The sequence below is a fragment of the Giraffa tippelskirchi genome, chromosome 2 (genome assembly GCF_054371585.1).
Source record: "Giraffa tippelskirchi isolate mGirTip1 chromosome 2, T2T-mGirTip1v1.2.pri, whole genome shotgun sequence".
NCBI lineage: Eukaryota > Metazoa > Chordata > Mammalia > Artiodactyla > Giraffidae > Giraffa > Giraffa tippelskirchi.
This window is the reverse complement of record NC_137276.1, coordinates 95444545-95469487: the sequence shown is the minus strand read 5'-3', so window position 1 is coordinate 95469487 and position 24943 is coordinate 95444545. Positions and strand designations below refer to the sequence as shown.

The window sequence follows — 24943 nt, the reverse complement described above, 5'->3', positions numbered from 1 at the left end:
AACTATAGAAATAAGTTTTAAATAAATTTTTGTTCAGATAACATAAAGGCAGAAATTTGTAATGATCTATAAAGCCAGAGGAGAACATCAATTTTAATAGCATAATATCTAAATACAAGACCCACACTAAATCACTACCTCAAGAATCAGTTCATTTCAGATCAGTCGCTCAGTCATGTCCAACTCTTTGCAACTCCATGAACTGCTGCACGCCAGGCCTCCCTGTCCATCACCAACTCCTGGAGCTTGCTCAAACTCATGTCCATCAAGTTGATGCCATCCAACTATCTCAACCTCTGTCCTCCCCTTCTCCTCCTGCCTTCAATCTTTTCTAGCATCAGGGATAAGCACTTTTAAATAACTATATTTCAACTATTTAATAGAAATTAACTACTGTGTAACTACATGTAAATAACATATCAGAGGCAGCAGGATAGCTGCCTGGCTACAAACATGAACACTTTTATTTCAAATATCAAATCTTCAGTTTAATTCCTACGAAAATGGTTAGCAGGTTAAGTAATTAAATAAACATTAAAGAGAACTTCAAATCACAGTAAATTTATAATTCTGACAATGTCCAGTACTCATTTAAATCACAAAGCTCAATCATTGAAGCTGCTGCTGCTGCTGCTACATCGCTTCAGTCGTGTCCGACTCTGTGCGACCCCACAGACGGCAGCCCACCAGGCTCCCCCGTCCCTGGGATTCTCCAGGCAAGAACACTGGAGTGGGGTGCCATTGCCTTCTCCGTCATTGAAGCTAGTAAAGTACAAATGTCTCAAAATGGAGTTTGGCCTCTTGTTGACAATCACCTCAAATTTCTTCCAGTGGCTCAGCAGGTGAGGAATTCATGGAATTCTGGTCTTCAAGGTCTAGTAAGCACTGTGGTTAAACCATCCAGTCAACAAGGAGTCATGTGGGGCAAAGCCTATAGATTATCCAACTTCTTTGTCCCCTCCCATATCTTCTTTACTTTGTAACTACCATTACTTCTAAATGGTACAGGAAGATAAACATGAAATTGGTAAATATTATAAATTAGTTATTAGAAATGCAAGGAAAAACTATGGTCAAGAATGTGGTTAAACTGCAGTTTAAATAAAGCTTCTGGATTATCCATGGATTTCTTTTAATCCACATAATCCTCCTCCTGTAGGCATGGATAATCAGGATCACATTTCCATTGAAGGCAAATGAGCATTTGTCTGGTGGTCTCCCAAGTAGCCAGAGTAGCAGAAGACAAGCTACAGGGTCCAAGATGTGCCAGTCCCTCCTGGGTTTGCAGCAGCGAGGTTGTGAACTGCTGGCCTAGGCTTTAACAATACCACAACACAGGGGACTGCCAGATTAACATCCTTTGTTTTGGCAACAGATACTCCCAATTAATGGGGCAACTGCTAATAACCTCAGTTGACCTACTTTAAATACTTAAGAAAATGAGGAACTATATATTCTTGATGAAGAAGTCTGGGAAAGATCTTAGAGCCAGGACTTAGGGGAAGGATTTGCAAATTTTTTTGAGGAAATGAGGGAATTTCTAGATTACTGACTATTTTAGGCTGGAAACACGAAAGATACCTTTGCAAAACACTAAAGCTATAAAGATGGCACACTTTTCCCTCCAATCCTAGAAAAGTGGAATACCTAAAATAACTAAATGCAGAATAAAATGGATAAGCTAGCAGAAATGTTAGACAGAGAGAGAAAAGGGAGAAAAGCTGAGACTGCATAACATAATGCTTTGCAAAATTAATCTCTAGTTTACACTAGCCTACCCTGCAATTGCAGTAAGTGGGAATTCTGGATTTATGGAAAAGAGATGAAAAGATATGTGATATCATCCATTATGATACTATCATAGACTTAGCCACCAATTTCTGTTAGATGTTCCCTATTGTAACTTGGCATTATGGGATTTGCCTCATTTGACAGGTTCCAGAAGTTTTACAATTTTTTAAAAATTTAAAGCCTTTTGGGAAAGGAGTATGTCAAGGCTGTATGTTGTCACTCTGCTTCTTTAATTAATATGCAGAGTACATCATGCGAAATGCCAGGCTGGATGAAGCACAAGCTGGAATCAAGATTGCCAAAGTATCAACAACCTTGGATAGAAGAGAAGAGGAACTGAAGAGCCTCTTGATGAAGGTGAAAGAGAGTGAAAATACTGCCTTAAAACATTCAAAAAACTAAGATCATGGCATCCGGTGCCATAGCTTCATGACAAATAGATGTGAAAAAGTGGCAACAGCGACAGATTTTATTTTCTTGGGCTCCAAAATCACTGCAAAAATGAAAAGATGCTTGCTCCTTGGAAGAAAAGCTATGACCAACCTAGACAGCATATTAAAAAGCAGAGACATCACTTTATCAACAAAGGTCGGTACAGTCAAAACTACGGTTTTTTCAGTAGTCACGTACGGATGTGAGAGCTGGACCATAAACAAGGCTGAGTGCCGAAGAATTAATGCTTTCAAACTGTGGTTGGTGCTGGAGAAGACTCTTGAGAGTCCCTTGGACTACAAGGAGATCAAACCAGTCAATCCTAAAGGAAATCTGTCCTGAATAGTCATTGGAAGGACTGATGTTGAAGCTGAAGCTCCAACACTTTGGCCACCTGATGCAAAGAGCCGGATAATTGGAAAAGACCCTGATGCTGAGAAAGACTGAGGGCAGGAAGAGAAGGGGTCGACAGAGGATGAGATGGTTGGATGGCATCACAGATTTAATGGACATGAGTTTGAACAAACTCGGGGACATAATGGAGGACAAGGAAGCCTGGCATGCTACAGTTCATGAGGTCACAAAGAGTCACACATGACTTACAGACTGAACAACAATAGAACATTCCTCCATCTACAAAGTTTAGTACTTTTTTTCTAAAAGAAAACCAACAATTAGGTTGATCAATTATCCACTTACTCCAAGTTCTAACCTTTTCTATCCATGAGAAATGTTCTGTTTTGAAAAAAAGAATAGTAAGTCCAAGTGTTAAAAAGGAAAGCAGTGGGCTTCCCTGGTGGTTCAGAGGTGAAGAATCTACCTGCTGATGCAGGAGAGACTGATTTGATCCCTAATGGAGGGAGATCTCATATGCCATGGTGCAGCTGAGCCCATGTGCCACAACTATTAAGCCTGTGCTCTAGAGCCCAGGAGCCGAGATCACTGAGCCCACATGCTGCAACTACATGCCCTCAAACCTGTGCTCCACAACAAGACAAGCCACGGCAACGAGACGCCTATGCCCCACAACTAGAAAGTAGCCCTCACTTGCAACTAGAGAAAAGCCTGTGCAGCAATGAAGACCCAGCACAGCCAAAAAATAAATTATTATTATTTTTTTTAATGAAGGGGAGTTGACTGCAAAGGGGTAACATGAGAGAATTCTTTGGGGTGTTGAAATTATTCTGTACACTGTTAGTGGTAGTTACAGAAATCTAGGCAGAAAAAGATTTTTAAAAAATGATAAAGAGTAAAAGAAAGTAAAAACAATCTCAGTTCAGTTCAGTCACTCAGTCGTGTCCGACTCTTTGCAACCCCATGAATCGCAGCACGCCAGGCCTCCCTGTCCATCACCAACTCCCACAGTCTACCCAAACCCATGTCCATCAAGTTGGTGATGCCATCCCACCATCTCATCCTCTGTCATCCCCTTCTCCTCCTGCCCCTAATCCTTCCCAGCATTAGGGTCTTTTCCAATGAGTCAACTCTTCGCATGAGGTGGCCAAAGTACTGGAGTTTCAGCTTCAACATCAGTCCTTCCAATGAACACCCAGGATTGATCTCCTTTAGGATGGATTAATTGGATCTCCTTGCAGTCCAAGGGACTCTCAAGAGTCTTCTCCAACACCACAGTTCAAAAGCATCAATTCTGCGGCGCTCAGCTTTCTTCACCATCCAACTCTCACATCCATACATGACCACTGGAAAAACCATAGCCTTGACTAGACGGACTTTTGTTGGCAAAGTAATGTCTCTGCTTCTAAATATGCTATCTAGGTTGGCCATAACCGTCCTTCCAAGGAGTAAGAGTCTTTTAATTTCATGGCTGCAATCACCATCAGCTGTGATTTTGGAGCCCAAAACACACTACGAACAAAGCTAGTGGAGGTGATGGAATTCCAGTTGAGCTATTTCAAAAAACAATCTAGGTACGTGTTAAAACTCATAGGACTGTACGCGAAAACGTTTTTGCAAAAGTTTTAAAGTGCAATGTCACTCTCCTTTTAAAAATGTCCTCTTATTTAAAAAAAAAAAAAAAAGTCTAGTAACTCAGAAAAAGAAAGGTCTAAATTAGACATATTCAATCTGCAGTATCAGAGCAACTGGTAGGTAACACATTATACACACCCAACCATACATCTAATTCCTTTCATTTTTCCTCTCTCACCTAGAAGCTTGTGACTCGGGATTATTTAACCTGGAGATGATAACATAAAGGCTACCATGATATATGAGAGAACAACTTTAAAAGGAAGTACTGGTACTTCCCTGGTGGTCCAGTGGCTAAGATTCCGTGCTCCCAACGCAGGGGGCCCGGGTTCAATCCCTGGTCAGGGAATTAGACCCCATATGCCTCAACTAAGCTTGCATGCTTCAGTTAAAGGTCCCACATGTCACAACTAAGACCCGGCACAACCAAATAAAAATATAATTAATTAAAAAAAAAAAGGAAGTACACCAGTTTAGAGTCACTCCAAAGGGTAAAGCTGGACGAGTGGCTGGAAAATCCAGAGAGTCAGACCTTGGTTATGAGAAGTAGAAAGGCCTCTTCAAGAAAGAATCAGTATCCTCTCACAAAAGGTGTCCCAGACTACCAAAGATACAAAGACATTCCTTAGAAAAATAGCCCATACAAATCAGGGAATGCAGAGAAGGCAGAGGGAAAAATAATCCAAAGTGTCAAAGTTTGGAGATGGAGGTGAGGAGGTAAAAGGAGTAAGAAGGGAATTTGTCCCACCCAAGCCTGAAAATCTATAATGCTCTCCTCTATCTTCCTTTTCTTTTTCTCTTCTACTAAATGTTCAATAATATTCCTCTTGTCTAGGATTTCCTTCTCCAACATATCTTTTTCCTATTATCTACTCTGACAATGGAATTATACACTTTGACTGTTCCATACCCTTCTTTCTTCACAAACCAGCTAGACAGTCTTACGGGCTTCAGTCTCAGGCAGGGGGAAAATCCTAAATTATTAATATTTGCCTCTTTCTACAACATGACAAAGCTTGCAGGTGAGCAGTTAACAGAATACAAATGATAGAGATTTATCTGCAAGATATGCTAGGATACAACTGAATCAAATGGTTCAGAGGAAACACATAAATGCACACAGGCGGGGTAGGTGAAGTCTCACATTCAAAAAATATATGTAATGCAACTGAAACAAAAATGCCTGTTCTCTAAAAATTCCAACTGCTACCCTATACAATTTAGTATGCAATACTGGATTAAAGTACCACATTGTACAGAACAAGTTCCCTCCAGTCAAGACCAAAATTTAATGCCTCTAAAGAACAAAACAAGGCTGAAAAGCTTGCTTGGTTTCTTATTCACAAAAATACTAGTGATCCAGTACACAATGGAAAAAGTCCACATTTGTTCCTGCCATCAATGGCTTAACACCTAAATGCTTAGTCTTTTCAGGAAATGCAGTACCTTAATGAAGACTGAGAGAGGAAGGATACCTAATAGAATAATTCTAGGCCCTGTGATTACTTCCGCATTTGTACAAACCTCGGACAAAAAAGAAAAAAAAAAGATTGTGTGTTCAATACATGTTATACTTGGAATTAGAAGATTTTATAATGTATTTCATTCATACATTCATACATTCAATAATAGTTAAATTTTCCAGATACTGTTCTGCTTACTGAGAAAACCTCAGGGAAGAAAAAGTTCCTTCCATCAGAGAGCGCATAATATGTTGGAGAGAGAAGACCACAAACAAATGAACAGGGAAATAAACAAGATAATTAGTTGATAACGCAGGTAAAGAGTCTGGGTTTACTTTTTAGTGTAATAAGTCACTGGAGCAGGAAAGTAAGTAAAGTTCACTCTGACTGCTGTCTGCAAATGGACTGTAGGAGAACAAGGTCAGGGGCAAGGAGACCAGTTAGGAAGCTACTACCCAGGAAGGACTGGAGTGGTGGCAATAAAAATAAACATGGACTTCCCTGGTGGCCCAGTGGATGACAGTCTGCCTGCCAATACAGAGGACACGGGTTCGATTTCTGGTCCAGGAGGATTCCACATGCCATGGAGCAACTGGGTCTGAGCTACAACTATTAAGCCCGAGCTCTGGAGTCTGCGTGCGGCAACTACTGAAGCCCATGTACCTAGAGCCCATGCTCCACAAAAGAAGCCACCGTAATAGGAAGGCCAAGCACACAACAAAGACGAGCCCCTGCTCACCCCAACTAGAGCAAAACCCAAGCAAAGCAATGATGATCCAGTGCAGCCAAAAATAAATTAATAAAAATAAATAAAATAGAGTTGGCTTCATTTTTAAAAAATAAATAAAAATAAAATAAATATATCTTGGAGGCAAAATCAACAGGGTTTGCTGAGGGACTGATTGTTCTGGGCGGTGGAGGAGCAGTAAGACAAAGTGATGAATTAAGGATAACCACAATTCAATTAAAATAAATAAATTTTTAAAATATTTAAAAAAACAAAAAAGGATGACCACCAGGGTGGTCCAGTGGTTAAGAATCCACCTTCCAATTCAGAGGATGCAAGTTCGATCCCTGGTCAGGGAACAAAGATTCCACATGTTTCAGGGCAACTAAATCAGCGTGCCACAACTAGAGAAGCCTTTGAGCCACAAAGAAGACTCAGGGCAGCCAAAATTTAAGAAAGAAAAGAAAGAATGACCACCAGATTTTTCACTTAAGTAGATGGAAGAGGGCGCAGACGGGTGCTCTTAAGAAATCCAGACTGCTGGAGAAGGAATAGATTGAAGAATAAAAATCAAGAGCTCCTCTTTGAACACATCAAGTTTAAGATAGACAAATGGAGTGAAGATATATAGGCAGGTAGAAGAAATCTGAAGGTCAGGGCTGGAGATAAAAATCTGAAGAGTAAACAGCACAGTGGTAGTATTTAAACCACAGGCAGGATGAGATCACCCAGAGAGAATACAGGTGGAAAAAAGGAGAGAGATGGGCTTGGATGCCCTGAGGCATTAGGATGTTCAGAATTCAGTAAGAGAAGAAAAAGTCAATAGAAGAGATAAAGAGAAAGAAAACCATTAAAGTGTAGTATCCTGGAACTTCCCTTTATATAATGATTCTCTAACGAACCACAACCCTCCCAGCTCCTGGCCACAGAGACTCAAATTCTGTAAACAAAAAACTGAGGCCCAAGAAGACAGGTGGCATACCAAAGTCCCAGCTATTTGGGACTCAGAACCAGTCTTCCCTGGTGGCTCAGGAGACACTGGTTCAATCTCTGGGTTGGGAAGATACCCTGGAGAATGAAATGGCAACCTACTCTAGTATTTTTACCTGGAAAATCCCAGGGACAGAGGAGCCTGGCGGGCTACAGTCCAAGGGGTCACAAAGAGCCAACTTAGTGACTAAACAATAATTAGCCCTAAGAACCAAGATGTGACTTTCGACCCTAGCCTTTTCGCAGTGACTAGTAGTGCTTTTACTGTTCGGTTCACCAGTGAAATAGGGAAGATCTTAATTTAGAAAGAACAACAATTAGACTACAAGGAAGTACACAATTTAAATTACAAGGTTAATTTTTTCTATATATTTTGTTAACAGTCACAAAGCAAGTTGGATAAAAAACCTTTCCGAATGAGTCTAAGAAAAGTAGGAAATACAGACAAGAGGTGCAAAATGGAAATAAATCAAAACCCAATTCAATTTTCTCCACCTCTAAAAAACTCTCTGAAGGCAGAAGACCCTCAGTAGAATGGGAATCAGAGACTGTACAACAAAGTTTTCGGTTTCAGCCATTTTCGCTTTGGTGAATATAATTTCAGTTCTAAGTTTAAGATTTTAACTTTGTTCCACACTTGCCTTCTGAAACTAAGTTAAGATCTTTATCCTGACCACCCTCTCCTATTCTACATTATCATGACTTAAGCAGTTCTGCTTTTACCATAAAAATCTTAAGTGTAACCTAAAAATCCCCAAATGATTAATGAACTGCTGAGAATTCTGACTCGTTGGCGATGATTTTATTAGGACTCATATTTTCAAACATCCATTCAGTGCTTCAAAATAAGTACTCATCTAATTTAATTATGATGACTTCACCAGACAGTAACACTGCCCACAATGATGTTTACAAAACCACTTGTCACTCCCTTCGTGTATGTAGCAATGCAAAAAAAGGAATCTGTTTCCATATTCTTCTGTTTATACTCTGTAACAAGTGACAGAGTTTAAGTGGCACTTAAGATTTTAAACAGCAAAGCACTTCAAGTTTAATGCGTCCCACCATCTTGCATCCGAAGAGAATGGTAAATTCGCTCAGTTTTATTTCAGCAGCAATTCCCATTCAGTACCTGAGACAGGTATTCCAAGAAACCCTTCGCAAAAAAAAATAGAGAGAAAGAGAGACTCCACGATCTTGGCTACTGTTAAGATAACAGGCTCCAATATTAAGCAACTTCAGTGGAGGTTACTGCAACATCAAAGCACTTCGGAAATAAGCGTGACCCCGAAAGTCACCAGCAACCAGGTATCAGGAACAGTTAACAAGGTAAGATGCTTCAGCAGAGTTACTTCTGATAGCCACCCACTGATCCAGCACTTGCTGTTCGGTCACGCACATCATCCTGTGCTAGCTTCACAACAACCCGGGTGAAGTACATGTAATTATTCCCACTAACAAATCCGAATACTCAGACCCAAGGCCCCAGGACTGGTCACCAGAGGCTCTGGGATCTGAAAACACTACCCTATCCCAACAGTCCAGGATCCCCGCCCCTAAAATACACTCTGCGCAAAAAGGCATCTAAGAGTCTGCAGCTCGCGGGTGTCCGCAGAGACGCAGGGGGAGAGGACGCCGCCTCTCCGCAGACACCCCTCAGCAAAGCGACTCAAACCGCCGGCAGCCCGGGGCGCCCGGCCCCGTCCCTGCCGCCCGGAGGCCGGGGAGCGCCGCTCACCTTGGAGAGCCCGGGAGGCCGCAGGCGAGCCAGGCGCCCCCACGCGCCGGCGGGCGGGTGTCCTCGGCGCCAGCAGGAAGCGTGGCGCGGGCACCCCAGTCGCTGGCGCCGCAAGCTGTGGCGGGCAAGAGCGCGCCCGCGGCCCGCACGGGGGCACCTCAGAGGCCCGCCGTGACCGCGCCGCGCCTCAGCCGTGCCGCATCCGGGTCCCGCGCCGTTGCACTCACCTGCCCAGCGCTCCGCCGCCGCCGCCGCCGCCGCCGCCCCCGCCCGCTCTCAGCTCCGGGTGCGCGGTCAGCAGACCAGGCCACCGCAACCGTCCAGCTGCGGCGCCCCCATCCCCGTCTCTCTCAATCGCCGACTGCCTGCCCCGCGCGGCGCTACAGCAGCCCGCCGCCCACTGCCATGGCAAGCTCCGCCGCCGCCGTACCGACCGACGGAGCACGCGCGCGCCGCCGCCGTGCCCGCGCGCGCGCGCTCGTCTCCCCGCCCCACCTCCCAGCAGCCCTCGCCCCGCCTCGCGCGCCGCTCCGGCCAATCCGCGATCTGCGGGCCGGGCAGGGCCGCGCCGGTCCCAGCTGGGAGGGGACTTAGGCGGAACCCGCGCCTCTTTCTCCACGGCTGCCCGCCCTTCGGCGGTGGTGCTCTGTGGCAATTCTTCTGTTTGCGGCTCCGGGAGGACCCGGGATCGGGAATTCCCAGCAAGCTACTTTCAAGAGAGACCCAGCACTTGCCTCGACCTTCGCAGCCGCCTCCGATAGAGTCCTCTGTTCCTGAGTTTACTTGCCGGCTTTCTCTTCTCAGTCGCTGTCCCCAGTTCTGCGACTTTGAACCGATTGCTAGGTTCCTGGGTACGCACTTTGCTTTTCCCTCTCCGGCTCTGTCACTCCTGTTCTACGGGTGGGGCTGTTAGGTCGGCCTCCCAGCCGCTGACCCTTCAATCCCTGCATTGGCCATCAAAGCGAAAGTTCAGTCTTTCAAGCCCAAGATTCTTTTTCTGTGTGTTCATTTTTTGCGATAACAACCAGCGTTTATCTGCAGAGCCTTACAGTTTACCCAGCTCTGTTCGCTTATCACCTGTTATCTTTTGACCTCAAGTGGGAAATTTCATGGTTCTCTTACTGAAAACCAAAATTTTAACTTACTGTAAAGGTACTCTGTTGTAAAGTTGTGGAATAGCTCAGGTAAACAGTCCAGTAGTCTGGGATGAAATCTCAAGTAAACCTAATATAAAGCAAAGGTGACATACAAGCCAGTGATAAAAGAATAGTTTATTTGATCAGTGATCCTGATTTAATTTCTTCATAAGTAGTCAAATCTAGAGCCATGCCATATTCAAAAATTAGGTTCCAGAAGAGATAGACATAAAAGTATACAAAACAGACAAAAGAAATTTTTTAAAGAATAGTAATATAACTTTAGTGAGGGGAAATGTTAAGACAGGAAGCCAGACTCATCCCCCCCACCCAAAAAATACCTAAATACTTTGCAAGTTTTGCATGACATCACACTAAGACAAGTTTTTTATAAAAGAAATACATAGATGGAGTACAACTGCACCAAACATGGCAAACACAGTATATCTCTAACACAAGTGAGTCACTCTTAAGTGGATAGGCTACCCATTCCAGTGTTCTTGGGCTTCTCTGTGGCTCAGCTGGTAAAGAATCTGCCTGAGGTGAAGGGGACCCTGATTCGATCCCTGGGTTGGGAAGATCCCCTGGAGAAGTGGAAAGGCTACCCACTCCAGTATTCTGGCCTAGAGATTTCATGGGCTATATAGTCCATGGGGGTCACAAAGAGCTGGACATGACTGAGTGACTTTAAATAAAAGAAAATTTGGCTTTTTAAAAGTCCACTTGAAGGGAAGTGAGGTGAAAGTTGCTCAGTCGTGTCTGACTCTTTGCGACCCTTTGGACTATACAGTCCATGAAATTCTCTAGGCCAGAATACCCGAGTGGGTAGCCTTTCCCTTCTCCAGGGGATCTTCCCAACCCAGGGATCGAACCAGCGTCCCCTTCATCTCAAGTAGATTCTTTACCAACTTAGCTATCAGGGAAGTGTTTTTATAATACAGGCAACGTGGTTAAGCAGGCAATTAATGGATGAGAAGATCCAAATGATTCATTAAAAAGATGCTTATTTCACTAATATTCCTGGTGAAGCAAATTAAAACAGTAATCCATTTTTCACTCATTAGATTAGCCAACATTAACAAGACCAATCAATACTACTTGGGGAAACAAGCTCTGATGGGAGTGTAAATTGCCACAAACTTTCTAGGCGTAATCTATTGAAGTTTAAATACATATACTTATTCAAGGACCAAGAAATACATTAAGTCCGCCCTATTGAAAAATTAAAGAAAATACTAGTTGCAAGGATGGATCCAAGGATGCTGTGGCAGGTTAAATGTTGGCCCTCCAAAAGATATGTCCCCAGGAACCTGGGAACATAGCCTTTCTGGAGAAAGGATATTCACAGATGTAATTAAGGAGTTAAGGATCTCGAAATGAGATCATCCAAATTTGGGGTGGGTCCTAAATTGAATGACAGTCATCCTTTCAAGAGAAAGAGAAAGATTTGAGTTAGAGATAAAGGGGATGTAAAGGATGAGGCAGAATTGGAGTAACGCACATAGAAGCTAAAGAATGCCAAGGGTTGCTGGCAGCTTCCAGAAGCTAGGAGAAGACCACAGAACAGATCCTCAGAGCTAACACCTTGATTTCAGACTTTGGAACTTCAGAAACTGGAGAGAATAAATTTCTGTTGTTTTAAGCCACCCAGTTTGTGGCAATTGTTAAAGTTGCCAAAGGAAATTAATACAGATGCTTATTGCGTTACTTGAAGTGCAAAAGAAACACAGACTAGGAACAATGTGATTGCCCATAGGTAGTGGGATACATGAACCAATTGTACTGTCTCCCTTCTATGCAATATTATACAGCATTGAAAATGAGTTACACCTATCTGTATCGACCAAGAGGGATGCCCATAATATATTGCTAAAGTAGAAAATGCAAACTGAAGAGTGATAAAGAATGCTATGATCCTATTAGTATATTGCTGACCATTTATAGATATATTCATGTGGCCATGGAGAAAGGAGTGGAAAACTTTAGACTAAGCTGATCATATTGGATAGTTCAGAGGACTGAAGAAGAGGGGTTAGGTGGGAGGGAGTTATCTTTTCCTTTAAAGATATTTGATATCTTACTGTTAAAACCATTGTATGTTCTATCTTATTCCTTTAATAAGTAGAGCTTTAAAGGAAAAAAGCAACTTGTGACTAGTTTTTAAATCATGATTATAGTTGTGAACCTAAAGAAAAGGTTCTCTCCAGTTTTTAGAAGATTCAAATGTTCTATATGACCCCCACTTCCCCACTACTGAGTATTGAGTTATATGTTCAGTATATGATCTTTTGGTGTTTTGGGAGGTGTTTCACCCGTGTTTTCCTTCTTCTTCCTTATGAGGACTTCCTTACTTCTGAGTGTTTCTTAGGCTCACAAAAATTTATTTTTCCTTTTAGAATTTGAGTGCTTTTCATTTTATAATACAATGGAACTTTATACATTTTGTAATGTACAACAGAACACACAGAAGTCTCTTTCGGCTATGAATCTCTCTTCACACACAACCAAAGTTGTCGGTCTCTTGAGCATCTTTCTCAAAGTATTGTATGAATATATAACCAAGTACAGGTATACTTCCCCATTTTTTCACACCTATGGAAGTGTTTGATTCATGCTTGTTTTTTTTTTCTCACATAATATCTAGCAAGTTGTTTCATATCAGTGCTTATGGAGTTTATGTATTCTTTTACAATTTTACTGCTATATAGAATACAAAAAAAACTTCCCACATCATAAAATTTTCACAAACAGAACACACCTGTGTAACAACTTCTCAAATCAATAGAGAACATGACAAAATATCTCAGAACACACTTGTGATCCCTTTCAGTCACTGCCCTTCTCCCAGGGTAACTACAGTCCCAGCTTCTATCACTAGAGATTCCTATTTCCTGTTTTTGAACTTTAATTAAATAGATTCATACAGTGTGTGCTTCTTTTGAGTTTGGCTTCTTTTGCTCTACATTTCCTCTACATTGTTTTGATATTCATACACTAGTGCATGTAACTGTATTTTGCTCATTCTCATTGTGATACAATATTTTATTACATCTGCATTCTATTTTCTTGTTAAATAATGTTCCATTGTAAGGATATACTCTATATTTATCTGGTCCCTTATTGATAGATATTTTTAGACTATCTCCAGTCTTTTGATGTACAAATAATGCTGTAATGAACAACCTTGAATCTATATCATTTTGTGCATATGCAAGTGTAACTACAGAATAAATCCCTAGAAGTAGAATTATTGGGTCAATAGGTATTAGTATTTGTAATTTTGAAGTATATTGCCAAATTACCCTCTCTGTGAAATGTACCCTTTACACTCCCACCAGCAGAATATATGAGATTTAATTTTCTTAGAATTTTAGAGCTTGGAGCTTGGAAGACTCAGAAATTACATTGTATACCGTACTCATCTTACACAGAGAAAAATCTAAGCCCTTAGAGGTGAAAAGACTTACACAAAGCCCTAAAATAAGTTACTTATCATCCCCAAATTCTGAAGGAGGAGGCCTGGATGCTGGTCTCGCATATCAGAGAGAGCCGACAAAGCCGCAAACATCCTGTCCTGCCCACAGCGCCTGGCATGCTGCCTCTCTCTCCCCTCCTCTTCCCCAACTGCCTTCAAAGACCACTTCAAAAAGACCTAGGCTCCCCCCACAAATACACACACACTCACCAGGGCCACCAACCATGGGAGGAAGGGGACAGAAAGTGAAAGGCAGTGGAGGACAGAGAGCACTGGGGGACCAGACCCCACATGCTTCCAGAAAGCAAAGTAAGAGCTATATAAAGCTTTGAACAGAAATTCAATAAAAGTTACACCCGTGAGCACATACATACACATACACAGGTCATAACTGAATTATGTGATAGTATACAACTGCAAAAATGAAGCATTTCTATATGAACTGATCAAGAACAATCTCTAAAATACTACTTTATGAAGTAGGCAAGATGCAGAACAGTAAAGTATGCAACTATTTGTATATGCATATACAAAGACACAAGAAACTAACAGTGGTTGCCTTGGAAAAGGAGAACTAGAGACTGGGAAACGAGTGGAAGGGAGAATTAGTTTTTATGGTTATTGTCTTTTATGCTCTTTGAAATTTTTATCATGCTCACATATAACCTATTATATAGTTAGAAATAGACATATATATATAAAGAAATCATATAAAAGGGATATAATTTAGCCAGAGATATGACTATCACTGAGGAAGGAGAAACAAAAAACAAGAAAGGAAGGGGTGGACCCTAGTAAGGGAGCCTGTGAGGCAATGAGGGCACTAGAAGGACAGGAAGTAGACTCAGGGACCAGCCTCACAAATCGAAAAGTCTGATCACACTGTATTTTAAGTGCAATTTGTCTTCAACTCTATTAACTTGCTTCTCTTGTGGCTCAGCTGGTAAAGAATCTGCCTGCAATGCAGGGGACCTGGGTTCAATCCTTGGGTTGGGAAGATCTCCTGGAGAAGGGAAAGGCTACCCACTCCAGTATTGTGGCCTGGAGAATTCCATGGACTGTATAGTCCATGGTGTCGCTAAGAGTGGGACACCACTGAGCGACTTTCATCATCTATTAACTTGCAAGTCTAGAATGGTGCCATTCACTAAAGAAACATAAGTTGAATGTTGAAAAAAAATGAATCAGGCACTTCTAAAACCAATTAGCTCTGGTATGCAGAGTTAACTAGATCAAAGATTGTAGCCCTGATTCCCAAGAGGTTTGGGTGTGACTCTGCCTTGTGGAATGTGAGTTATTTATCAACAAAGGCTCTACCCTGTTTTTTGTTGTGGACAAGCCACTTGAAACTGCAGTTTAACCTGTTTTTATAAATAAGGATGTAACGTAATTAACGTTTTAAATAATCTGCTAACTTAAATAACTGGAATCCAGAATTTTCTGGCCCATTAAGGAGGAGTCAGAAGCAGAAATGCCTCAAACAGGCTAGAGGCCTGCTTACATTTTCACCCTGATAAATCCATTACTGAGATTTTATTGGAGAGCCTATATTCAGATCCTTTGACAGCACGCAGGGCCTAGTATCTGCACAATAAAGCCCAAATTCCAAAGGGAATTTCTTTAGCTAAAAAGACGAGCTTCATCAGAGACGTTTTTTCAAGTAAACTCCAAACCAAAGAGTTGACTTTACTTTCTGCTTCTTAATCAAGTCTTTATTTCAAAATGTAGGTAGAGGAGATGGTTTGACTTTTTGCAGCAACTTTTGATACTTCAGTCAAGCCCAGCACACAGGTCTAGAGTAGTCTGGAAATACTTATGCAAATGAATGGGGAAGCTAGCAGGTACAGGATGGGTCTGGAAAACAGAAACCTGGATTGCTCAATCTGAAAGGGTGGGGACCAAAGCAAAATGTGAAATGGCTCCTCGAGTCCTCAATCCCCCAAATTGGTCAAGAGGTGGATAAACGTACAAGGATCAGAGGGTTTAGGGATGTTCCATCCGGATGGAACTTCCAGAATGAAATCAAGTATTTCTCATGTCAAATTCCAATAATACACAACACTTTGGAGGGGAAAAAAAATAAAACCTCAGATTCTTGAGAATATTTACTTCTTCATTCACCAGCAATAGCCCCAGGCACTGGATGAATGATGGAGATATGGGGGTGGACAAAACAACATGATTCCTACAGCACCTGCAGCAGAGAAACAGTCTTTAATGAAATCATCACATGACTAACTGCACATTACAGCAAAATACCATAAGGTAGGGGCACCTGACGCTTTAAAAGTAATACCAAAGGAACTGACTGAGAAGAGAAAGCAAAACTTTCCCTAAGGAAAGGCAAACTTGCTTCAGTCTGAAGGAAAACTAGACTAAGCAAAGAGTGGGAGTCAAAAGTGTCATAATCAGGGACTTCCCTGGTGGTCCAGTGGCTAAGACTTCATGTTCCCAATGTCAGGGACTGGGTTCAATCCTTGGTCAGGGAACTAGATCCCAGATGCCACAACTGAAGATCCTGAATGCCACAACTAAGACCTGGCAAAGTCAAAGGGTCACAATTAGGGGGAAAAAAAAACAGCCAAGGCAAGGGTCTTGTGGCAGGAGGGAGCATGGCTATTTAAAAAATGAAAAAGATGGGCTGGAGTGCTGGAAGCCTGGTATTGTTATTGAATTAGTCGACTAGACCAGCTCCAGGGTTCTAGCCCCAGCCGAGACCCCTTGTCTCAGGGAGGTTCTTTTTCCAGTCAGGTTCACACATCCAATGAGGAAACCTACGATGAGACTAGAACAGCAGGATCTTTACTCAATGGCCAGAGAGTGGAGAAGCAGGATTCTAGTTGGCAAATCAACTTCTCAACCCAATTCTGATGGAGACACCATACATACTAGAGAGTCAAAGTAAAAGGGAGGGATTTGGGAAGAGTGAGAGGAATATTCATGAGTTATTGGAGAACAGGGGTGTGGTTGGCACCTGGCACTGATGCAACCCTCCTTTTCAGTCCTCCTAGAGGCTTTTCTGGTCGTTGTCATGGCAATTGTCAACTGTCAAGGCCTGATGGCTATTTCATTGAGCATGCTAATGCATTCCAGTGAGCATATAATGAGGCTCAAGATGTATTGCAGGTCAAATCTTCCACCATATTAGGGTTAAACAGTTATTTTTTTCTCTCTGCAGCTCTTAGAATTTTATTAGAGCTTGAAGCCTGGAGACTTAGATTGTATACCCTACTCATCTTACACAGGGAGAAATCTGAGCCCTTAAAGGTGAAAAGCCTTACACAAAGCCCTAAAACAAGTTACTTATCATCCCCAAATTCTGAAGGAGGAGGCCGGGATGCTGGTCTCCAAGATCCGCAGCACCTATCCTTTCTCAACATAGGTTTCCTTGTTGGATGTACGAAGCTGATCGGAAAAAGAACCTCCCTATCTGAGACAAGGGGTCTCAGCAGGGGCTAGGAAATTGGCTCTGGTCTAGTCCACCAATTCGGTAACAATATCATGCTTCCTGCACTCCTGCCGATCTTTTTGATTTTTCAAATAGCCATGCTGCCTCCTGCCACAAGACCCTTGCCTTGGCTGTTTCATTTTGTTTTGTTTTTTTCCCTGAAGCTTAATAAGAGTAATTGGTTTCCATTTGAGAGAGGGGCAAGTGTATGATTCTAGGGCAACAGCCTTGGTAACAGTATGAGACCCTTGGTAGAGATTACCATCACTTGCTAATATTTCCAGTTCTCTTCTCCTACAGAGCCCTTGAGAGGACTATACTTCCTCACTCCCTTGAAGTTAGATGGAATCCTTGAAGTGGAATGCAGACATAAGGCTTGCTTTGGCCAATGAAATATGAGCAGAAGTGGCATCTGCTACCTCTCAGTGGAAGCATTTAAGACATAGAGTGTATTTTTCTCCAGATCCTCTCCTTTCCACATGCTGATGTAAAGGTACCACAAGAAAGGATCAGTGCTGTGGATCTTGGAGCTAACACTTGAAGGATGATTACCCTGCAAAGCTGACAGGAGCAGACTGGGTATGAACCTTCGCCATGTTTGACCACCGTGATTTAGAAGTCATTTGTAATTGCAGTAAACCTAGCAAACCTATACCTTACTGATACAATCCCAAATTTGAAAAACTCCTCAGAGAAAACACATAACCTAAAGGAAAAACACTAAAATAATTCAGAATTTACACAGACTTTCTTTCATCTACAACTATATCTACATCTCATCTACATTCACAGACCTTTATTCAGTTATAAATTTCCATATCTAGCTTTTCAGAACTGCATCTGACTTGCAGCTTCTGACTTTCAGTCTTAAACACTGAAGAAAAGTGTCTTTTTTCATTTTATAAAATTGAATAGAAAACATTTATCAAGTGCCACTCTACTATTAGCACCAAACTAAGTATCTGAATTCATTCATTTAATGTTCCTAACAGACGAAATGAAGGCCTATTATTATATACATTTTCCAGAGGAGAAAACTGAGGCTCAAGTATACTTGTATTTCCTACCAGGTTGTAAATTCCTTGGAGACAGGATACGGTATTGTTGTTCAGTCGCTAAGTCGTGTCCGACTCTGTGATCCCGTGGACTGCAGCACACCAGGCTTCCTTGTCCTTCACTATCTCCTGGAGTTTGCTCAAACTCATGTCTACTGAGTCAGTGATGCCATCCAACCATCTCATCCTCTGTTGCCCCCTTCTCCTCCTGCCCTCAATCTTTCCCAGCATCAGAGTCTTCCAATGAGTCAGCTCTTTACATCATGTGGCCAAAGTATTGGAGCTGCAGCTTCAGCATAAGTGTTTTGTTTTGTTTGTTTGTTTGTTTTAAGAGTTATTTATTTTTGGTTGCACTGGATCTTTGTTCATGCATGCAGGCTTTCTCTAGTTGCAGTGAATGGGAGCTACCCTTTGTTGCCCTGTGCAGGCTTCTTCTTGCAGTGGCTTCTCTTGTTGCGGAGCACTGGCTCTAGGTCAAACGTGCTTCAGTAATTGTGGTACATGGGCTCAGCAGTTGTGGCTCCCAGGCTATAGAGCACAGGCTCAATAATTGTGGCCCATGGGCTTAGTTGCCCTGTAGCATGTGGGATCTTCCCAGATCAGGGATCAAACCTGTGTCTCCTGCATTGGCAGGTGGATTCTTTACCACTGAGCCACCTAGGAAGCCCATGGTATAGTGTTTATTTCTATACTTCCCACAGTTGACACAGGGCCTCCCTCTCAGTGAGTCTTCAGCAAATATGTATTAGATATCCCTTCACCCAAATCCACATAGCAAGTCATGAAACAGGGGTTCAAACCCCATCTGTTCAGGACAATAGTCCCAGTTCCTTCCACACCATACTCACACCACTCTAGCCTCCCTGAGTTCTATTCCTCCAGGTTCTTAATTAATTCAGTGAATTCTAGGAATATGCAATTTATGACCCAACCATACATGGCAATGGGAAAAAGTTTTTTTTTTCAAATTTTGTATTCAGCTTTGAAAAACATTAAGTCATCTGTTATTTGAAAAAGAAAGAATAGAGAAAACACACTTAATTGTACATATGATTAAATGGCTTGAGGATGTAACACAAGCCAATCAAAGCACAGAAACCCAAAGTTCACCCTGCAAGAGCATCCTGAAATTGTGTCTCTACTTCCACTCTGTATTTTTGAATGAGAATGAGCTTCCCAGGTGTTATTTTCCAAAGATGACATGAGTTAATATCTGGAGGTCTGGATTGCTCTGAACTGGAAAGATAGTATCTTATCATACTTTAGTCCAAGCAGCTTCATGCAGAGCTTCCAAAACTTTTTGACCCAACCTATAGTAAAGGATGCATTTTACTGCAACCCAGTTAAGTACATAAGGAGGGATGTGTGTATATGTGTATTTGTAATATTATATAATGAAATAAGAATGTGATGGAATAGCACACATCATGTGTGGTGCAGTCTGATGTTTTCTAGGCCATTTCTATTTTCTGTGCTATACTACTTCATGTTTTTAAGAATTGTAGTTGCAATCCACCAAGTTAACTTTACTATCCATTGAGTCTTGCAATTTGAGAATTACTGGTCTAATGCAAATATAGAAGTGATGATGAGGAACAGGGAGGCCTGGTGTGCTGCAGTCCATGGGGTTGCAAAGAGTCAAACACGACTGGGCAACTAAACAACAGCAAGCAACAGTCCTTGAATACAGGAATATGTGTGTGTTCAGTCACGAAGTTGTATCTGACTGTTTGTGACCCCACGGACTGCCAGACAGGCTCCTCTGTTCACAGGATTTCCCAGGCAAGAGTACTGGAGTAGGTTGCCATTTCCTCCTCCAGGGGATCTTCCCAACCCATGGATTGAATCCAAGTCTCCTGTGTCTCCTGCATTGTCAGGCAGATTCTTTACCACTGAGCCATCTGGGAAGCCCTGAATCCAGGGATGCATATCTTATTTACCTGAATCTTTAGCACCTATCACCTCCTTTTATTTATTATTTTTTTTGATAAGGGAGTGAATATCTACCATAGGCAACCAAACTAGGAGCTAAGTATGCAACCAAGAGCAAAACTAAGAGCTAAAGCTGATGGAATCCTTGCCCTGGTGGAGTTTACAGCCTACTGAGGGAGACAGACTTTCAACCAATACAAAATTAAATAAAAAACTATTTTTGAATTGCAAAATTGCTATGAGAATGTCAGCAGGTATATGTAACAATGTGTGGGGTCAGGGATGTCATCTCTCAGAGTGAACTTTAAGCTGAAACCTAACATCTAAATAGAAGTTAACCACATGGGATGCAGCTAGATATTATCATACTAAGTGAAGCAAGTCAGAAGGAGAAAGACACATACCGTATGATATCACTTATATGTGTAGTCTAACGAATGAACCTATCCACAAAATGGACTCATAGTTGTAGAGAACAGACTTGAGGTTGCCAAGGGTCGGGGCGGGGGAGCAATGGCCTTCCAGTTTGGAGTTGGTAGATGCAAACTATCACATTTAGAATTGATAAACAACAAGGTCCTGGGACTTCCCTCGTGATTCAATAGTTGAGACTCCCTGCTTCCACTGCAGGGGCAGGAGTTTGATCCTGGTTGGGGAAGTTCCACATACCTTTCAGGGCAGAAAACAAAACAAACAAACAAACAAAAAACAAGGTACTAAGGTATAGCACAGGGAACTATATTCAGTACCCTGTGATAGACCATTATGAGAAAGAATATTTAAAAAAGAATGTCTATATGTGTATAATTGAGTCCCTTTGCTATACAGCAGAGATTGGCACAACACTGTAAATCAACTATACTTCAAGTAAAAAAAAAAAGAAGTTGGTCCCATAGGATGTGAGTGGCAAAGAGGTGGGGAGAGAATTGAAGGCAGAGGAAAGAGCACCCATGTCAGTGAACAGAGGCAAGCAGGAGTTAGGCACACGTGAAATATCTCCCCACACAGAGTCTGCAGAAAGAAGCCTGGACCTCTGTTGGATCTGTCCCCACTTTTCCCTTAAAAGCCCTTACTCTACAAGGGCCTGGTGGGACTGCTTTAGGGGAGCTTTTCTCTTATCTCACAGGCATGCGTTGGGGCCCAGCCAATCAGAGCTCTGCACCTCCCTGACCACAGTAATGAATGTGATTCATTCAGGGAAGAGCAGGTGACTTTAACTAGATCAAGATCACCTTTATAATTTGTATGTGGAAAGGGTCTTTTTTCCTCTGGAACTCTAGATGTAAGATAAGTAAAGCTAGAGCTCTCTTCCATTGTGTGAAGGAGTAGGTTAGAAAATGAAACCAAATGCAGAGGGAAAGAGTGCTAAGAGCAGGAGGAATAGAAGAAGAAAGAACATCGATTGAAACTCTGGGTCCGGGATTTCCCTGGTGATCCAGTGGTTAAGACACCACACTTCCACTGCAGGGGGGATGGATTCAATCCTGGTCTAGGAACAAAGATCCTACATGCCATGAGGCCAACAAGAGAGAAAAAAACAGAAACAAAAATAACAAAATCCCTATGGGTCCAGATTGACCTCAAGCCAGGACCAGCAGCAATACCTCATAATTGTTTGAGCTAATAGCTCCATTCTTCCCTATTACTGGTTTTAGTTGGCTCTCAGCTATTTGCAACTGACTGCAAGTGTGAAAGGAAAGGTAGAAAGCCAATTAATTTCTTTTTTAAAAGAAGAAATATGTTTGTGGGGTCACAGACACACTTGTTCCATGAATGGGAAATTTGCCTGGAATATGCCAGGTTTCAAGATTTCCAGATTTATGAGACTGGTCATTTTCTCCCTTCTTTCCTTCCTTCCTTCCTTCTTTCTCTCTCATTATTGTATCAGCTGAGTGGAGAAATGTTAGGGGAGTTTTTAGAGAAAGCTGGGAAGCTACAATATATTCCCAGCTAGAAAAAAAATATCTAGATAATGTGGCTTAAATGAAGGTGTGGTGCCAAGAATAGAGATCAAGAGAAGCAAATTTAAGAACAATTTTGGTTGAGTTGTTAGGACTTGGTCATGAATTAGATACAAGGGACTGAATGAATGGATAAAATGGCTAATTAACAAATGCCAGGTTAAATAGTCACAGAGTAGCTGGAATGTCTTAGACCCCATAGTAGGAGCTAGGATAACAGAGATGAAAGCAGTCCTTGCCTTCAAGGATTTTACAGAAGAGGAGACCTTAACACTCAGAAAAGAAACAAAAAATGAACAGTAACAACAAACCAAACCAGGAGTAGTGAAGGGCTCACCTGGAGTTGAGAGAATGAGCTTTGTAGTCCCAGATGTGGGGGTCTTAGCCTTGCTTTTGGAAGACAGGACTTGTGTTGACGTGTAACCTAGTCTCCAGATTCCTCAGACTGTTGTAGGGGTCAGCGGAAGGACTTGGAATGGCATTGAGAGGACAGTGTTTGAGGGGAAGGAAAAAAGAGGGAGCAAAACTATGTGGAGGATGGAATTGCTGAGCTTCCAGCCTCATAGGATTTGGAGAAACAAGGGGTATGAGAGTAGCTGCTTTATGATGATTTGAATGGGAACCTCTAAGGACAGTATCAGGCCAGTTATCTCAGAGGCCATGTGCTTAAATGCTTAGATTGCATGCTTGATTGAACCAAGGAAAAATACCTACGGAAAAGCAAGGGGAAAGAGTTAGCTTCGGTTGTCACATTCAAGATAGGAAGCAAAGAGGGTAGAAATATGGGAGAATTTGAATCTTGGGGGAACACACGGTTTGTATATTGTCCCTTGGTTGCATCAGCCTTCCCTGCTAATGGTGAGTTACAGACCAGAGTTTTGAGGTTTGAGCAAAGTTATGCCTATGGATGGAAATTTCCTCATCAATGAACAAATGCCAAAGAAATGCCCACAACAATACACTTGGCCATGGATGTTGGTCACCAGTTAGTCAGCTGAGCAGTTACGAGTTTTATGTATATATTTTGGAGTGGATGGAGCCACAGTGGTTGCTATCATCTTCGTTAAGATTTCATGCATGAGTATTTAGTGTCTTATATATTTAGGGTATCATGAATATTTAGAATTCTAGTACCTCACGTATATTTAGTACCTCAAAAATATTAGGTGGGCTTTCCAGGTGGCGCTAGGGGTAAAGAATCCCCCTGCCAATGCAGGAGATACAAAAGACGCAGATTCGATCCCTGGATCAAGAAAATCCCCTGGAGGAGGACATGGCAACCTACTCCAGTATTCTTGCCTGGAGAATCCCACGGTCAGAGGAGCCTGGCAGGCTAAGTCCATGGGAGTTGCAAAGAGTCGGACATGACTGAAACAACTTAGCACGCATGCACAGAATACTAGGTATCTCTTGGTCCCTCCATCTTTCCTCTCTGTGTTTAAACTCACACATCTTGTACTTACTATCTTTTTTAAAAAATTGGTGTAGGCTTTTCATGTGGTTTGTGTGTTTTGTTTTTTAGGTCGTGCCACTCAGCATGTGGGATCTTTGTTCCCCACTAGGTATCAAACCTGTGTCCCCTGCATTGGAAGTAGAGTCTTAGCTACTGGACTACCAGGGAAGTCCCTGTACTCACTATCCTTACTTCACAAATCTATATACGGTTTTGCCTTCATCTTACAAAACTATAAACTTGTTCTTTTTCTAAAATAGACTCAAATAGTCTAGAAACAAATGCACAATACAGTAAGACTTCCAGGTTTCCAAGTTGGAGGAGCTTCTGCAAGTGGTGAAAAACTCCAGCCAAGAGTGCCTGAAGCCCTGGCAAAGGCTCTTCAGATACCAAAGAGGAAAGGGACCTTCTCGTTCAGGGGTCAAGAGCTGAAAGCACGAAGGGAAGAGGGGCAGCCAGAGCCTTCCAAGGGGTGCTTGGGGAACAGTAGCCAGAGGTGTGATAGGGAAGCGGCTGGAATAAGCAGAGTAGCCTAGCATCCAACCCAGACAGGTAGGATGGTTGATATCCAAAGTTGTAGCAAGTGAATTTTCCCTAGGACTCCAAGAATGGAGAACTCAGGGAAGACGTGAGAGGAAGCCGGGCTAGGTCCAGCCCAGCCCTGCCCAGCCCTCAGTCATATGAATAACGACCAGCTCATACCAGGACTCCCCAGGTTTCTTGCAAATCTGTAACTTCCTTAAAGTTGGTTATTTTTGTTATTCCTCGTTTCCCTGCAGCTCATCTAGTAAAATGAATAGCCTTTAAGCAAAGAAAGGAGGAAGTGCAATGGGGGGTTGGCTACTTACTTAAAAACCGGCCTGGGGAGCTGAGAACATCCCCAGATGGGGTAGGTGGGGGTGGGGTGCCTGTGAATGGACAGCACCCAGGGGGTCTGTGAGGAGAGAGGAAAAGGGGTCCATTGCAGTGGAGGTGTGAATGCTGGCTGGGGTGAGGGGTGAGGGTAAGAGCTCAGTTAACCCCTCAGGCTACACTTGGGCTTTCTAAAATCGCTTTGCTTTGTAGTCAGAGGTGTAGGAACTGACTGCTATGGAAAGGGGGAAGTGTGGGAAGCAGTTCTGCCCCCTCCCTCCCTGCTCCCACCGTTCACTGGGCTGCCTCTTCCATCACTGTACCCTCATTGTCTGCTCTCTGTAGGTCTCCCCTGCCAGACCATGAACGTCCCAGGAGCAGGCACTGTGTCCGATTCACCTCTTTCTGCCTCACAATGTGGCCCAGCATGGGGCCTGACACTTGGAAGTTTCTCAAAGAGTTACTTGTTGAATGAATGAACAAATGAATGCTTTCTCCAAA

General features: G+C 42.4%; 1 protein-coding gene across 10 annotated transcripts in view; it reads right to left on the bottom strand.

The window, feature by feature from the left end:
* The window catches only part of PIK3CB (phosphatidylinositol-4,5-bisphosphate 3-kinase catalytic subunit beta), a 188702-nt gene extending 179110 nt beyond the window's left edge, over positions 1-9592 (bottom strand). For 8 of the 10 annotated variants that reach the window (XM_081574025.1, XM_081574028.1, XM_081574029.1 and 5 more), the window contains exon 1: positions 9358-9592. The gene's annotated coding sequence lies outside the window, so the exon portion shown is untranslated. Of the gene's footprint in view, positions 1-9130 lie in introns of all 10 variants that reach the window. The other 2 variants (XM_081574024.1, XM_081574030.1) reach the window with 2 other exon arrangements.
* Positions 9593-24943: the final 15351 nt, after the last annotated feature.